Source organism: Mirounga angustirostris, unplaced genomic scaffold (assembly GCF_029215605.1).
Source record: "Mirounga angustirostris isolate CCGP_5_RB_7025 unplaced genomic scaffold, mMirAng1.0.hap1 SCAF_13, whole genome shotgun sequence".
NCBI classification, from domain to species: domain Eukaryota; kingdom Metazoa; phylum Chordata; class Mammalia; order Carnivora; family Phocidae; genus Mirounga; species Mirounga angustirostris.
The window spans coordinates 26,674,523-26,692,882 of NW_026991721.1; the positions used below are offsets into that span (position 1 = coordinate 26,674,523).

At 43.9% G+C, this 18,360-nt stretch overlaps 1 protein-coding gene across 2 annotated transcripts in view; it reads left to right on the forward strand.

Annotated features, from left to right (window-relative positions):
• The window catches only part of LOC123857261 (uncharacterized), a 182,467-nt gene that overhangs the window by 10,752 nt on the left and 153,355 nt on the right, over nt 1-18,360 (forward strand). The gene's annotated exons all lie outside the window — the stretch shown is intronic.

The following is an 18,360-nucleotide window of genomic DNA, read 5'->3' on the forward strand; positions in this document are numbered from 1 at the left end:
TGTCCCTTACACAGTTCAGGGCTCACTGATGTGGCAAGAAGTGATCATACTGATTGCTCTTCATGCATTTTCCCAGTAACTCGTGAACTTCTCTGCACTTCATGGGTCCTCTGGAATATTGTTCCTTGAGAAACTAGCTTGAGTTAGATCACATTTGAAAGATAAGTAAGTTGAATGAGGGAAAGTTATGTCAGGTGTTCCTAGGGTATCCAGGACCTAGAATTCAAAAAGCTTCACCTGGCTTTCCTCTCTGACTATTAGAGGACATGCTTTTGCTGGTGGGTAAAGAGGTGTGACTGAATAGAATATATAACATAATATAATGCAGTTCTTGAATTTGTGGATCACTAATTAACATGCTTGAGCTATTTCAGACTTTGCTGGAGTCATAATTCAAAACTGGTTTGTCATCGGTGTCCAGCAGTATCATATTTCAAGCCCTATCAGGTTATAGTTGTGTACTTTATCACTTTTAACCATTTAAATTACATTCCTGTTAATAGGATCTATGTTTTAACATCAACAGGCGGATTGGAGGATTGCATGGTTCATGTCTAGTTGAGTTTTTATGGCTAATTGGGCACATATGTACTGAACTAACCCCTCTCTTCAGAAGTGAAGGATTTTACTAAAAATGAGCACATTTTTATCACAGGCAGTTTAGTTTCATCTGCTTAAGTAGTTTTTAAACATGACGCATTTTTCAGTACAAGTGTGCCTTAATGTGTTAACTGTATTTTTTAAATGCAGATTTCTTTCGCTAGCTTAATGGGAATTCACAGAAATCATAGCATTTTAATTAAAGCCAATCTGTTTCAGTGCCAGACATTCTGAAAGATTCCAGTGAACCAAAAACGAACACATTTCTGCACTGGAAGTGTGCATGTGGGACCCTTCAGAAGCCTGACAGAAATGCCTGATGGAAGCATTTGAAACAGGAAAAAGATTAGTAAAAGGAATGTCAGAGTAGTTTTCAGAATAGCTTAAATAATGTGTGTACTGACATAATTTTCCACACCAAAGGATGATTTGATTGAAAAACTGTGACTCTTGCATAGTCGTAATGCTATAAAGTCTAAATCTCACTTCAGAATGTTTAAAGTAAGAAAGAGAGCCCACGATGGCTATATTTTTCAAACCTAAAATTGATATAAGTGACTGTATTTTCAGAACTAATTCAAGGGGTCTGATAAGCACAATTTGGAAGACAAAGGAACAGAATATTTAAAATTGAAAGGATCCTGGAAAATCTGGAATGTATAGTCATTGTAATAGCAGTTGTGAGGAAATCACAGGATACATTTGGGTACGGTTTGGTCAAACAGAAAGAGCCAAAGACCAGAAGTCAGATGCACTTAACTAGTGGTGGGACTAGACAAGTCCCTTAACTTGGCTGTATTTCTATTTTCTCTGTTGTAAACAGTGATTATATCTACCATAACCATTATTGTGAGGATCCTAATGAACTATTGGGTATAAAAGCTTCTGGAAAAGTAAAGCTGAAGTGTTACACAAGTGGAATTACTTCTGTAGTTCTAAGTAACCATGGCCAGGCAGGGAACATGTTTTATTTGCCATGGCCTCAAGCAAGTGCCTAGCACCTGCCTGGTGTAAGGAAAGGCTCCCTAGACAGAGCTGAAGGAAGGAAGGGAGGGAAGGAGGGAGGGAGGAAGGAAGGGAAGAAGGAAGGAAGGAAAGAAGGAAGGAAGGAAGGGAGGGAGGGTTCTCTTTGCTCTTGTTTGTTTTATTCTCTCCCGCAGGGACTTGGGCCAAAAAAATAAAACCGTATGTGTGTTTTGGGATTCTCCAGAGTTTGACACAGACCCATCCAAGTCTGAACTACATGTACAAATACAAATAGAAGCTGGTAGATATCCTCGTGGTACATGTGTACAGGATGTTTGGTGGGATTTCTTTCTGTGGTACTAGAAGTGTAGTTGCAGATGCAACATTTTAAAGAAAGCCAATGACAATGTGCCCCCTTCTCCTTCCCTTCTCCATCCTTTACCTTTCGCCCTACTATGGGGCAGCCTACTACGTCCTCCTCCTACCTCCAGTCATTGACTCAGGCCTTCTCTCTCATCCTGAAGGCCTTTCATGGAGGTTCTGAGGGAAGGAAGAGAGGGGAGAGTCTTATTGGCTGTAGCCTTCTGGAGCAACAGTGTTCATAATTTTCCCCCCTTTCCATTAGGGAGCGGCAGAGGCAGGGGGGTAATTCCTTCAACAAATTAAATGAGGGGAGAAATTCCCTCTTGCTTGCAAGAAGGGAAAACTGGCTTTAGGTGCCCTGTTGGACACCTGCTTGGGTAGCAACAGCCTTGCACATTTGTCCGCTGGCCTGCTTAGCAGAGGAGAGGACCAGAGAAGGATGGCAGGAGGCTGCGGGGCTGGTGGCCAGGCAGCCTGCATGTGTGCTGGGTGATGTGGCGAAGATCGCCCGAGTGGACTGCGGTCAGGTACGGGCTATGGTGCAGGGCTGTTGGCTTCGACTCTCTTGCTGGTTTTCTGGCCCAAAAGGGTGGCCCACTGGGTGAGGAAGCATGCTGAAGAGTCACACTCGCAGCTGCAGCCTGCCCTGCAGGGGAGGGAGGTGATGAGATTTAAATTGAGTCCCACTGACATTTGAAACTGAACTAACTAGCACTAGGTGACCGTGACCCAGAGGTGACCGAGCTTGCTTGAGACCCACTACTCCAATGGTGAAGGGAAATTTGACAACACATAATAGAAAGCAGTGATTAGAAGAGAGACAGAAAACAAAGCCAAAGCCAAACCGTTCAATGTTGTGTGGCACTGAGCAGAGACTTTCAGGAAGTTATTACATTAATTAGAAACTGTCCCCATGTGGTTTGACTCCAGTTGCTTAATCACAGAATCCAGACTCGGAGCAGATAAGACCTTAAAGATAATTCCTTCGAGGCCAGTAGATTTCAGATGCTGTTCCAGGAAGTCCAGGGTCGGGCAGGATCCCTGGGGGAGGGACGAGGGTGGGCGTAGACCGAGGCGGTGTGGAGGGAGGTAGATATGCTGAGAAGGAGGGACTTCTGGTTTCTCTCCCTTTAGCTGGAAAAAGTTTGCTTTTATCTGCTTTATACATCAGGCTTCATTGCAAGATTACTTTTGTTCAGAGGGTTCCCCGATTTAAAGAAAAAGCTCCCTTGTAATCTAACCCCCTTAATTCTGAGATTAACAAATTCAAGTTCAGTCTGGGGAAGTGACAAGCCCCACCCAGGCCATGGAGCTTTGAGCGGCAGAGGCAGGACATAGGCCATTTAGTTCTGTGACCTGTCCTGAACCGAAGGGTGGCATTAGCCTCATGAATTCAAGGTGCATTTATTAAGCAGCTACTAGATAGAGTAATGTGGTAGGTTTTTTTTTTTTTTTCCTCCTTCTTCCTAAAAGATTAATGCAGTTATTGCATCCATTTGGTGCCTTTACTGCCGGAAAAATAACAGCCAGCAGGGGCTTTCTTGGGTTACCTCTGTAAGAGATCTCTGCAAGTCAAACACTATTAACTTTAATGAAGCGGCTTTGATGGTGGGGAAGAGACAGCTGACACCACATTTCCCTAACAATAAACCACTCTGACAGATAAAAACAAACAGGCTCAAGATAACATATAGCATTTCGGAGAACAGGGCCAATAATGAATGTAGACGGATGTGAGCCGGGCTTTCCTCTAAAGCTGTGTCCCTCCATCTGTCGTGAAAACTTCTAAAAGGCCGGGCACAGATGATCTAATCCGGCTTTTACAGAAACCACTGCCTGGGTTATTGTAAGGATGGCCCTGGGAGGAAATCTTGAAGAATCTCAAGACCCTTTTTTGCTCTGTGTTAGGTATCTGAGCACTGGTGGTTTGTTTAGCCACTAGCAGCCACGGTAATACGCTCCTCCACCTTCCTGGCCTCGGGGGGGGGCCTCGCCCGCTGATGTCCTCTCCACGGGGCGCGCTCTCAGCCCCCAGGAGCGAACCCCGTGACCAGGCATCACTAGCAGGGGACTGCCAGGGCTTTCCTCCGTCTTGGCAGATCCCAGCAGAGAACTTGGCCTAAAACAGCAGCAGCAACAACAATAAAAACCAGCCAGCGGTTGACCAGGTTTGGCGTTAATGCCTGTTGGAGGCCGCAAAGAGGGAAATGGCGTAAGGCTTGGAGCTTGATCATGATGTGGTCATTAGTCATTAAACCCAGATTTCAGTTAGGACTAGGATGAGTAACACATACTACTTTACAAAAGGCTTATTTCAATTCCCTCACCAGGCTGTCCCTTAACAAAATACCCTATAGTGTGTCCTTTCTTTGGGGGCTGCTTTTATGTGTGCAGTGGTAGGGGGGAGCGTTGTAATTCCTTCCTACTGAAGTAGACTTTTGATAGTCCCACTGATTTCCCCACGGTCATATAGGTAGTAAACACCAGAGCCAGCACTGGATAGATTTCAAAGCTTATTCCACTCTGATGGAAAGCTGTGAGAGTCCTTTCTCTCTCTTTTTCTCTGTTGGGAGTGGGGTGTGAGGGGTAATGGATAGCAAGCAAAAGAGCCCACCCTGAATTACTACTGAAATCCACTGATAATTCCAGAGCCCTAGTGTAGCCTCAAAAGCCATGCTCTTTCCTTAGGAGTATCTTTACTAAGACAATTAACAAGTTGTCCAGGTACCTGCTTTCATAATGGCAATAATTATTAATGGGTCTCTAATTCAAAGTTGGAAAGAAAGAGAAAATTGCCATTGCCTCTTCCCACACCCTTGGCTGAGATCAGATTTCTGTCTGTTAGACACACCGGACACGGGTTAATGAGGACCCTTCCTGCAGGAGTGGGTGATGAGGGCGTAATTTGCTTGTGTTCGGGTTCTCAGGCATGGGACAGGGGCTGTGCAGGGACTTAGGGCCCCACAAAGACATTCTCGTGTCTTCCAGCCTGAGAAAGCTTCTCAGAGGCCGAAGTGACTGGGTTTTGTGGGAGCCCTCAGGGGCAGCCTAGGACTGATTCAGGGTTGCTCCAGGGATTTCTCCGGGCCCCTTTTCTCTGCATTACAGCAGCTCTAAGGATGCTCCCTTCATCTTCGACTCTGGTTGCTGCAGGCTAACAGCCCAACAGAAGACAGAGTTTTAGATGGGGGCTGAAAATAAGGGATGCTTTAGGCCCAGAGTTGATTTGCCGCCTCTTCTCACCCAGTATTTTTTTTATTTATTTTATTTTTTATTTTTATTTTAAAGATTTATTTATTTATTTGAGAGAGCGAGAATGAGAGAGAGTACATGAGAGGGGTTAGGGTCAGAGAGAGAAGCAGACTCCCCGCCGAGCAGGGAGCCCAATGCGGGACTCGATCCAGGGACTCCAGGATCATGACCCGAGCGGAAGGCAGTTGCTTAACCAGCTGAGCCACCCAGGCGCCCACCCAGTATTTTTTTTTAAGTAGGCTCCCCGCCAGCTGTGGGGCTTGAACTCACGACCCTGAGACCAAGCGTCTCATGCTCTACCGACTGAGCCAGCCAGACGCCCCTCACCCAATATTTTATATGCCGATGAAATCACAGTAAAATGAACATCAGGGACTTAGTCAAGGGAAGGACTGCAGTGAAAGTAGCCTCAGGTGCGGGGTGGACTGTGCGCTTTAAGAGCGGTGGACGGTGCGGGCCATTGGGTGTCTCTGAGCCTATGCTCGGTCTTGATCCCTTTCAGCTTGGAGCGCCCCCTTCTGGGCTACTCTGTATCAGGCGGCTTTGGGCTCCGCCCTGCCGTAGTCCTGTTTTCTTCTACCAGGAGGGATACGCGCCCTTCCGAGGTCTTGGCTGGTTTAGCAATTAGTAATTTCGGAACATCACAAAGCTCTGCCCTCTAGTGGTTCTTTGGGAAACATTCACAATCTCTTAAAAAACACACACACACACACAACCCCCCCCCCCCAAAAGACAGCATTTAATGCTAGCGGTATTTAAAACAGAATGGCCAGAGAGCAAGATGACTTAAGAGAGCAGAGTCCCTGCAGCTCCAGAGTTGAAAACCCCTCTCTGCTTCAGTTGGCACTCCCTGGCCGTTGAGACTTTTAGGAACCGTCCAAATCCATTTAGACTGTTTTAATAAAAAAATGAAGCAACACATCCCTGAAAACAAAACTTGGTTTTGATTCCTCTTGCTCAGGACAGTGCCTCGAGAGCCCTTTTATTTGTTGCCCTGTTTGTTTACATTACTGACGGATAACAAGGTCGGTTCTGGGATTGCATCAACCTCCTCTCTGTTTCTTTATGAAATATCCCTTTAGTGTTTCTCACCCTCTAACAAGTATTCCTGTTTTCTTTCGCATTGGGAAGAAAATGCCTTTAGTAACGTAGCCATTTTAATATTCAATTTTCCCCATTTCTTCAAAGTGAAGACAGATCTTAATTTATATGACAAGCTGAACTGTGTGCTCTCTTCCTAAAGTTTTTAACTTTACCCTTAAGTTGACTCTTGCCTACTCGGTGACCTTGCACCCTAATTTTTCCGTTTACTTCCTGTACTGCATTTGAAGTGCCTATAAATCACATCGTAGGTCAGCCCTTTCCTTAACATGAATAATATTTGTATTCTCGCTGTGCAACACAATTTTACAACAATGCCAATTTATTTTTTTGGCAGTCTAGACTTTCATTCTTTTTTCTTTTCTTTTTTAAAGCCCTATTGAATTTCAAGCCTCTCTCTTAGCTCTTGCGGTGATTACTGCTTTAATGCATAACTTTTCACCTCTCGAGGCATATCTGGAGAATATCACATGGGAGGTTCTAGGTGGGCTGACCCAGTTTGATGTGGGTACAAAAGCAGAACTGGGCCCAGTCAGGCTGTGATGTGGAGGTAGACAGGGAAGGAGGGATGGTGAGATAGGCCTGGGTGAGTAGATGCTCGCCTGGTGCTTGGGTTGACCACTAACAGTTTACTGCCCCTCTCCAGAGGACCCTCCTTTAATTAAAAAAACATACTTTAATGATCTCGTAATCATTGGTTTGTTTCCAGAAGCTATCAGGTTGCGCGTGGAAAAGTTAGTGGAGCAGAAACAAGATCCACTGACCTCATCTCCCAAGCCATGGAGGAGGGAATTTCAGCATTTGGCCCAGGGAGGGTAGAACCAGATAGAATTTTTATCTCCGTCATATCTTCTTAGAGCCTAGCTTTTTATGATAAACTCTGGTCATTTCCATTCTTACCACTCCTCCCCCTTGTGAAAATCACTCAACTGTAGTTTGTACCCATTTTTTTGTTTGTGTCCTTATGCTGTGTGTGTTGAGCGTTCTCTGTTGGAGGGCTTAGAATTCTTAATCCTGCCCAGGCAGTCAGCAGTCTTTACAAATCTCTGGGAACTCAGAACCTCAGAGGGTTGTCCCTGGCATATAATCAGTATTGTGGCCCAGCTTGCCTTTCAGGTAGATAAAGCAAAATGGATGAGAGAGGACCCTGCAGTCAGATGACTTCCCTGTGTGATGGTGGACACCTCACATATCTTTTCTAAGCCTTATTTTTTTCATCTGTAAAATGGGAATAAGAGTAACACAGGTGAAGAAAAATGAGGTGATTCATCTAAAGCACTTAGCAGCATGTAGTGCTCAGTAATATGAGTTATTATAATTATGAAGCTGGAAGATCCATTATAGGGGATCAGTTTATATGGTACAGACCCTAGACTATGGGGTCAGAAAGGCCTGAGTTTGGGCTCCTGACTCATCGGTATTAGCTACCCTGGAGCCTCATCTCACCACACGAGCCTTTGTGTTCTCCTTCGTGAGCTGATGACCATACCCGTCCACCCCAGGGCTGTTGTGGGGCTTCTGTTAGATACAGGGTGTCCCGTGCCTGGCACATGGAGCCTAACCCGTGTTAGCCGATTTCCCGTTCTCCAAGTCTTCTAAGATGCTGTGTGTTGTCTCCAGTAGGCTTTTCAGCCCTAGTTTCACTTGATATGAGTCAGAGATAAAGAAAAAGGGATCTGTTAGAATGACACCACCCCCACCCCATATTAAAAACAACCATTCAATACTTTCTTTCAGATATCTTCAAGAACCCAGGAGCCTTCGGCTCTGCAATTTAAAATACTAGCTTAACTGAAACAAATATTGCTGTTCTGTTAAAATTAAATGAATGCAGATGTTGTTACAGAACAATGGATTGAAAGTTCTCCTAATCATTCTGTAGAAGAACACAACTCCCTGATTGGGAAGTTCTTCAGGGCACCATGTGCTTTGGATGTTAACAGTCTGGTTGGGAAGATGTCACGGTACGTAACTTCTGTGTGCCGTAGTCTCTTGGCTTGTACCTACGAATGCAGCTCTGGGCAGAATTTTTGCTTGAGTGTCCCAAAGGATTTTTTTCTTTTGTAAATAAAGAATTCAGTTTATAATCAGTGCTTTCTGGGGGTTGCAGAGGTGAGAGAAGGGGTCGTCCATTGACATGGGACCTATGCATGAAAGCGTCTTTCTGCTCTGCTGAGATGTGGAGCCTGTCGGCTCCACGGGCAGGTCCGTGAGAAACAGCAACACCCACTTTGGTGTGAGCAGTCTGTTTTCTGCTTACATATACAGACTTGATTTATAATCCTAGTCCGGACAGCATCTGAGTCTAATTACCTGGGTATATGAAAGTTCAGGAGATCTCAACTAAGTTTGCAGTTCAGGGATGCGCTTTACCAGAAGCAGATGGAAAAAATAAAACACTTTAGTTTATGACTAGTTTTCTATTTGGGGGAAGTAGAAAGAACAAAAAGAGTTGCCAAATTGATCCTTGTCAAGCACTAATTAAATATTATTCATGATTAATTCTGATGTTGATGTATTCAGTGTTTTAGCGGTGTCATAAATATCTGAAAGAATGAAATAACTCACTTTGTGTAGCTCTAATAAATCATGCATACCACAGTTCCCACGTGGCCTCGTGAGCCAGCCCCTTATTATTATTTTGTTAATGCATACACTTGTTAGTGACTTTTATGGAATATTATTAGAGATGTGAGAAAATAATTTCGTAATTATGCCTTGCAATTGCCATGTCATTCAGTTAACAAATACTTTTAAAATTATGAAGAATGAACAGTTTCTATTTTTTAGAGGTAGACACTGAAATATTTACATGAAATGTCTGGGATCTGCTTAAAAAAATACAGGTTGTCTGAAAGAGGGGTGAGTGGGTGGGAATATAGATGAAACAAGAGTAGCCATGAATTGATAATTCTTGAAGCTTTAGTGATGGTCCATGGGGGTTCATTATAATATCTTCTATTTTTGTGTATTTGAGGAATTTTCCATAATGAAATATCTAAATGATTTTTCCTCGGAAAGGAGCTTAAGTTTATTTCTCAAGGAAAATTACAGTAATCAGTTTTTGTTGTAAGCATATGTTCCTTAAATTACAAATCATGGGTCAGAACATGTTGTAAATCCAGTTTGGGGCTGATAGACTGATGATGAGGAGGAGGAGGACGAGGAGGAGGAGAAGGAAAATAGCAATTGTAGCTTCTACTTCATTGAACATCAGCTGTGTGCCAGGTACTGTGCTGTGTGCTTTACACCGTTATTTCATCCTTGAGACAGCGATGCAGGTTAAATATTTGTATCCTTAACTTTGTAGGTGAATAAACTGAGACAGAGATAAAATTACTTGTAAAGGTCACATGCTCTATGACAGAAATGAGGCATCCAGGTCCCAAAGCAAATTCTTTCTTTCTCTTTTTAATTTATAAGGAGACTGCACTTAGTGACACAGTTGGGCTGGAACTATGAATCCAAGTAATTTGAGCAGGAGGGGACCTTAGAGATGCTTTCGTTGGAGATGGCAAACAGATGACATGCTTACTCCCTGCTCCCATGCCCATGGTAGCAGACACGGCTAATGGATTGTGGCTCAGAATCCCACTCAACATAGTGTCCCAAACGGGTCAAAAGGCTCAGAACTGGAATTCCTTTAGAAGCCTATTCATCACCTCTCATCCCTCTGACTACCTTACCAGATGAGAAAACTGAGGCCTGGGGAGAGGGAGGACTCACTCAAAATCTCCCGGACAATAGGTGTCAAAGTCCTTATTTCTCCTGGCATCGGTCTAGGGCTCCTTCCCCCACAATAGCTAAGACTCCTTCCAGGTCAAACTTTCTATGATTCTACATGTGTGAATACATGGAAACTTGCTTAGAACAGTGCCTGGTACATGCTAAGGACTGGATCAGTTTTGGCTATTATTATTTTTTTTTTTAAAGATTTATTTATTTATTTATTTAACAGAGAGAGAGAGAGAGAGAGAGCACAAGTAGGCAGAGTGGCAGACAGAGGTAGAGGGAGAAGCAGGCTCTCCACCGAGCAGGGAGCCCGATGCGGGGCTCCATCCCAGGACCCTGGGATCACGACCTGAGCCGAAGGCAGCCGCTTAACCGACTGAGCCACCCAGGCGCCCCAGTATTGGCTATTATTAATATCATTATTTGTTATAAGGAGGTAAAATGTAAAATGGGCCAGCTCTCAGATATAAGAGCGGTGACTAAAACCAGGTCAGTTTGCAAAAGCATCTGCTAGTTTCCTAAAATGGTAACGGAGCCCTGGGCCGAAGCTGGCCACACAGCCGCAGCCTCAGGCCCCAGGGCTCCCTGGCAACACAGACTGCTCAGCCCTCGGTCCCCAGTCACTGCTCCTCAGGAATGTGCATGGAGAGCACTGCGCTGAGGGCTCTGTCTGGTGTAGATTGATGATGTAAAGCAGCCGACCTTAACATTGCCTTTGTATGGCTCCAGCAGCAACCCCCAGCCTCACCTTGTCCAGGCTTGGCAGATCCATAAACCACGCGGCTGGCTCAATGAGCTCCTGTTCTGATATGGCAACCAGATTTGGGCTTTGCTCCTGATCTCGGGTCTCCCTCTCCGCCCCTGAAGGCTTTTGAATCATTCGGTGACTCTGACCAACATTCCTTTCACCACTCACAGCAGAATTTTCATACATACAATGTCCTGGTGCCGTGGTCTTTTATTCTTTGGTGGTTTCGTGGGTTGGCTCTGCTCTCCCCAGGAGCTTAGGAGTGATGCAGGTATTGTGAGTGGAATTCGTTTTTTTTTTTTTTAAATCTGTGAATTAAACAGCTAAGAGGCCCATGTAATTTGTGTGACAAGTGACAGCTTGTGTGAAAATAACTTACCCATATCTTGTTACACATTTGCATCCATTATGCTGGGTAAAGCCGTATGTCACTGGTAGACCATTAAGTCGTAGTCACCAATGTTTTCCTAGGTGAAAGGGTAATTATTTTTGCTGTTTGTTCATAATTTATTAATAGTCAGTGAAGAACATTAGGGTAAAGGATTATTTCAAACAAAGTGACAGATCAGATGTGTGGAGGGCATAGTGATCTAGCAATTGATAAGAAAAGCTATTAGTGTAAAGATAAGCTTTCATTTGGGATCTGCATTTGCTACTACTGATTGGCATTTCAGATAAAATAGGTGCGTACAGAAGACCGAATAGGAACTTACGGAGAATACCAGTAAGCGGTTTCGCTTTGGATGGAATCAGCTGTGTTCTAGAGTAAGAGCAAATTTCCTATAATGTTATATGCATGCTGGAGGTAGTTTGCAGAGTGATTTTAAGTGGCACGTGAATATTTTTTCTTTTAATAGTTATGTATTTATCTTAAATGTGCTAGGAAAACTGTAACTTATAAAACACATGATTTATTGGATTATTTATTATTTATTTTGCTTAGGCTGAGGTTAATTAGGTATTTATGCTTTATATTTTTTATTAATTTTTTAAATTAACATATTATGTATTATTTGTTTTGGGGGTACAGGTCTGTGATTCATCAGCCTTACACAATTCACAGTGCTTACCATAGCACATATCCTCCACAATGTCCATTACCCAGCCACCCCATCCCTCTCACCCCCCACCACTCCAGCAACCCTCAGTTTGTTTCCTGAGATTGAGAGTCTCTTATGGTTTGTCTCCCTTTCTGGTTTCATCTTGTTTCATTTTTCCCTCCCTTCCCCTATGATCCTCTGTCTTGTTTCTCAAATTCCACATATCAGTGAGATCATATGACAGTTGTCTTTCTCTGATTGACTTATTTCGTGTAGCTTAATACCGTCTAGTTCCATCCACATCATTGCAAATGGCAAGATTTCATTTTTTTGATGGCTGAGTAATATTCCATTGTGTGTGTGTGTGTATACACACACACACACACACACATATATATATATATATATATATATATATATACACCACTTTTTCTTTATCCATTCGTCTGTTGATGGACGTCTGGACTCTTTCCATAGTTTGGCTATTGTGGGTATAAACATTGGGGTACAAGTGCCCCTTTGGATCACTACATTTGTATTTTTGGGGTAAATACCCAGATACTGATGCAAGTGCTGGGTCGTAGGGTAGCTCTATTTTCAACTTTTTGAGGAATCTCCATATTGTTTTTCAGAGTGGCTGCACCAGCTTGCATTCCCACCAACAGTGTAGGAAGGTTCCCCTTTCTCCACATCCTCGCCAACTTCTGTCATTTCCTGATTTGTTAATTTTAGCCATTCTGACTGGTGTGAGGTGATATCTCATTGAGGTTTTGATTTGGATTTCCCTGATGCCAAGTGATGTGGAGCACTTTTTCATGTGTCTGTTGGCCATTTGGATGTCTTCTTTGGAAAAATGTCTGTTCATGTCTTCTGCCCATTTCTTGACTGGATTATTTGTTCTTTGGGTGTTGAGTTTGATAAGTTCTTTATAGATTTTGGATACTAGCCCTTTATCTGATATGTCATTTGCAAATATCTTCCCCCAATCTGTCAGTTGTCTTTTGGTTATGGTGACTGTTTCCTCTGGTGTGCAAAAGCTTTTTATCTTGATGAAGTTCCAATAGTTCATTTTTGCCCTAGCTTCCCTTGCTTTTGGTGATGTTTCTAGGAAGAAGTTGCTGCGCTGAGGTCGAAGAGGTTGCTGCCTGTGTTCTCCTTTAGGATTTTGATGGACTCCTGTCTCACATTGAGGTCTTTCAACCATTTGGAGTCTATTTTTGTGTGTGGTGTAAGGAAATGGTCCAATTTCATTCTTCTGCATGTGGCTTTCCAATTTTCCCAACACCATTTGTTGAAGAGACTGCCTTTTTTCCATTGGACATTCTTTCCTGTTTTGTTGAAGATTAGTTGACCATAGAGTTGAGGGTCCATTTCTGGGCTCTCTATTCTGTTCCATTGATTTGTGTCTGTTTTTGTGCCAGTACCATGCTGTCTTGATGACGACAGCTTTGTAATAGAGCTTGAAGTCTAGAATTGTGATGCTGCCAGCTTTGCTTTTCTTTTTCAACATTCCTCTGGCTATTCGGCGTCTTTTCTGGTTCCATACAAATTTAGGATTATTTGTTCCATTTCTTTGAAAAAAGTGGATGGTATTTTGATAGAGATTGCATTGAATGTGTAGATTGCTCTAGGTAGCATAGACATTTTCACAATATTTGTTCTTCCAATCCATGAGCATGGAACGTTTTTCCATTTCTTTCTGTCTTCCTCAGTTTCTTTCATGAGTATTCTATAGTTTTCTGAGTACAGATTCTTTGTCTCTTTGGTTAGATTTATTCCTAGGTATCTTATGGTTTTGGGTGCAATTGTAAATGGGATCGACTCCTTAATTTCTCTTTCTTCTGTCTTGGTGGTGTATGGAAATGCCACTGCTCTCTGTGGATTGATTTTATATCCTGCCACTTTAGATATTTATGTTTTAAAAAGTGATTTAAAGAAAAGTGAGTCAAAGAAAAGAAATAAGTGAATAATTTTTTTTTAAAGATTTTATTTATTTATTTGAGAGAGAGAGAGCACATGAGAGGGGGGAGGGTCAGAGGGAGAAGCAGACTCCCCGCTGAGCAGGGAGCCCGATGCGGGACTCGATCCCGGGACTCCGGGATCATGACCTGAGCTGAAGGCAGTTGCTTAACCGACTGAGCCACCCAGGCGCCCCATAAGTGAATAATTGTAAAGGTGGTGGTCAAATTTGACAAAAATTGAGATAATGATATACGAATTAGTGATGTTTAAAGAACATTGGACTAAAAACTGGTTGGAACCTTGGGATTAGCTTTTGTTCACTAGGGATGACCACAGGTGTTGACGTAATATGTCTTATGGCAAAACCATCTGGAGCTCTTACAATATTCTACCTTTGATTTAAATTTTCAGCATAATATTTAACTTTTGAAGCAAAAAGCAAAACAAAGCATGGAATGTGATTCAAAGTAGGAGTTGGGAGGTATTTTTCTTCTGAGTGTGAGATGAAAAAAGATGAAAGTCTTGAGTGTGTGCTTGGATAAGCTGAGGTCTTGTCCAAACTCTGCCATTCACTTCCTATTTGATCTCTGGGATGACCTCAACTTTCCCTGAACCTCAGTTTCCTGTAAAATGAGGGGTTGAGTTAATCTCCAAGTTACCTCCTGGCCCTGAGTTTTTGACTCATTCAGAATTCTGAGAGGTGGGAAAAGTGAAGCCACCCTTAGTGGCCTGATGTTCTGGGAAATTTAATGTATTCCTTAACCTTTGAAGAGGGGGTTACGAACGTCAGAAACTCAGTTGATGTCTTAAAGTGGACTAAATAACTTTTTTAAAGGGGACAGCACTCATCTGTAATGTAAATTTGGGTGTGCTTTTTAAGTAAAAACCATTCCCATTTCTTCTTTATCACACACAGGAGCTTTTTGGTAATTGGTGTCCCTAACTGGGCTCAGGGACAGGTCAACGATGATTTCCCAAGCGAGCAGAACTCTAAAGCTGATTCTTGTAAACAGAGAGGAAGTTAGAGGAATGGGAAGGACAACTCAGTCAGAGAGGGTAGCTTGAATCAAGACCTGGAGAAGGAAAAGAACATGGTTCATTTAGGGAAATGCAAGTACTCACAGATCCAGCACACGATCCTTGTGGCACCCCCTCCGTGCTAGGCATGTGACAAGTGATCTGGACAGATAGTTGCTTGGTCAGGCTGCAGTGCGTGGTGGTGACGGTGGGAAAGAAGTGAGACGTTGATGAGCAGGACTCTCTCCCCAAGGGCCTCCTGCAGGGGCCTCGGAGGCCTTGCCGAGGACTGAAGAGTTTGCTCATGCTGCTGCCCCCCCCAAGCAGGCAATGGTTAAGGGGCGCCCGGTTGGCTCAGTTGGAAGAGCATGTGACTCTTGATCTTGAGGTTGTGAGTTCGAGCCCTATGTTGGCTGTAGAGATTACTTAAAAATGGAGTCTTAAAAGAACAAACAAACAAAAACCTTTCCTTTAAAAAAAAAGAAGAGGGGCACCTGGATCACTCAGTTGGTTAAGCGTCTGCCTTCAGCTCAGGTCATGATCCCAGAATCCCGGGGTTGAGTCCCACATCGGGCTCCCTGTTCACTGGGGAGCCTGCTTCTCCCTCTGTCCCCCACCCCTCTCTCACTCTCAAATAAATAAATAAAATTAAAAAAAGAAGAAGAAAGCTTTGAGATCAGGAGAATTGTGGGAAGGATGGAGGCTTTGGGATGTCCTTGCCCTCCTCCAACAGCTCAGTCCCTGTTGGGGCCTTTCCTGTGAGGGAATCTTCCTGAATCTGGTCACTTGAAGGCCCCCTTGAGGCTCTAATGATAAATGTCCTTGCCCCTCTAGCCGGAGGCAGGGGGAGGGCCAATGACTGTGCCTAGCATGGGTCCCACTGTGGTCTCAGATGCTGATTCACAAATCCCCCTCCCCCCCCGCTTTTTTTTTTTTTTGGTGAAAGCTGACCCTTTCCTTTGAGCTTCTTGCTTGGACAAGGAAGCATAATCTCAGGAGATATTCTTGTGGATTAAAAACCATGGGCGTGTTTCTTCTTGCAGACATTCTTCACTTTGTAGCTAATTTGCGCAGACCGTGTCAGTGCCATTCTAGAGACAAGCTGCTTGTTCCTAGCAGCCTGTTCCTTCCTAACAAGCAGATCTGGGGAAGCCACTGCCAATTTGGTGAAAGTACAGTGTTGGAGCACAGGAGACTCAGCGCTGAGCCAGGCACCCAGGGGCGGGCGTGCGCTTTCTAGTTAGCTCCGTTACCGAGAGGAGAGAGAGCATCTGGGCATGTAGCCTCTTGCAGTTGTTTGAAACTGCAGTAAAGAGAAGCGCCCCCCCCCAAAAAAAACCCACACCCCCAAACATAAAAAGAGTTCCACCACCGTTGTTCATTTTAAGCTTTGCATTTGATGTCTAACCATTTGAGGAGTTAAAAAGTAAGAGACTGGCAGGCTCGTTGGACTGCTTCAGTTCAAAATCTGGCTCTGCTGCTTGCTAGCTCTGGGGCCCAGTGCAAACAGAACAGTAATATGCCTTCTTTAGAAGATTTTGGCGGGGAGGGGATGTAAAGAACTTGGCCAAGCTCTTGGGAGGTGTTCCATGATTGGTAGCTCTTGTTATCACCTGGTGGACATTGTCGTTTTTCTGGTAACAATCACCTTTCCCCTGACACTGAACCCCGTAGTAACCACTAACAGCTTATGTGCATGGAGTATAGAGTTTAGCCACGTTTCTCTGTTTTTGACAAATAAGAGTTCAACTGAGCTGGATGTTAAGTAGGGCAACTGTTCCTTCCCTCGTATAGGGGAGTAAACAAAAATTGGAGCAGTTAACGGATTTGACCAAATTCCTAGAGTGAATAAAAGGAATCAGCACACAGATTCAATCTTTTGACTGAAGTCTTGTGCTTTTTATCGTGCCACAATTTCACTCTTACGCCGAGAGTATCTCCTCGCTTCTGTAAGTGAATGGTCGTTACTCTTAGGAATCAGAACACCACCAGCCACCTGCGTCCCGATGTGAGCACTGGCGGGGCCACATCTGGTATCCCGGTTTCAGGGGCAGGCAGGCAGGCAGACAGGGGAGAGGTTAACAGGGCTTTGGTAGGGGTGTTACAATCATGCCTGTGACAAATCTTGAAAACCCAAACCCAATATTCCACTGTATTTGCGTTCAGGGGAGGGCTTCTTGCTGCTACAATGTGGCGGTCTTGGGAAAACATACAGGTGACATCAGCTTGGACAAGGAGTGTGATTCAATCTTTGCAGGGGCAACAATAGTTCCAGCGATGCCCCCTAACCACCCCCTGTGTAATTCACAGTGGACATCAGGTTTGGGTCTGAGAGTATAATACTCATCTCTCTCAGAAGGCTCCGACTCAAGTCCGCATCCTCCAGCATCATTTCTTGTTGGTTCACTGTGGTTTATGGAACCGGGTCACCTGTACCTGGTAGATTCTGGTCCTGTGACCTGCAGGTTCCTTCTCAGTAGAATGCGCCTCGGAGTCCATAGTTCGCGTTATTGCTTAAGTGCCATTTCTTCACATCCGCAGAGACTAATTTTACTGCAATGGAAGACCTCAGTGTGAGCTATTCTTGCAGAACATCCTGTGATGTCAGAGAGAGAGCAGGACTGTGAGCACCCCTGCTTGGGTCCTAATCTGGGTCAGCTTGCCAGGTGGGAAAGATCCTTCATCTGTGTGGCTGATGTTTCTTCTTGTCTATGATGAGAGAGTTGAAGCTGTATCCAAATCTCCTTCAGCTTTTAAATTCTATGATGTTTAAGCAGTAGCTTAGGAACAATTTAGGAGAATCGATTGGAACACCTCACTCAGTCTGAGAATTGCTGAGTTGTGGAGACATGAATATTTTTATTCTTTTAAAAATTTGTTTTGCAGCTGTCCCAGGGATTAAAAAAACCCACATTATTAAGCAGTTTCTATGTATTGCCTTTGCATGGAAGCTAAAGGCTTTTATTAAGATTTAAAAGCATGTTTATTCTTATTTTCTTCAAAAATGTCTTAAGTGGGGTTATCCTCCCGTCCAGAAGTTCCTATGCCTGGTTTATGGTCAGAAACATGGAGGAAACATTTAAAAGCTACAGGAATCCTAGGTATCTGCCAGACCTATGGAATTAGAATATCTGCGTTGTAAGGCCCAGCGGTCTATATTTCAAAACAAGCAGAGTCAAGCAAACTTCCTGGGTGATTCTGACGAACAGCCAAGTCTGGGCAATCACTGCTAAGTCGGCTGATGTCCTGTGATTGTGGTGGATTCGGTTTCTGATTCCTGGCTCTGCCTTTCTCCTCCCAGTAGTTTTGGAGTGCTCAGGGTGAGCTGCAGGGAATGATCTGGGTTATTGATTGGGTGGTGTGTAGGAGAGGAAGCCCAGGTCTGTACCAAGGCCTGAGGGTGATTTTTTGCGACAGGTTAATCATTTGGCTGCATAGCACACCCTGTCTTTGGTGCCCTCTCTCCAGAGACTTCTGACCTCCCACATGTGCCCCTGACCCAAAGCAGCTCCCTCCTCATACAAGTCAATAATCCAATCCTGCTCGGATTGCTTTCTTTCATTTTGGGGTAACTGTTTT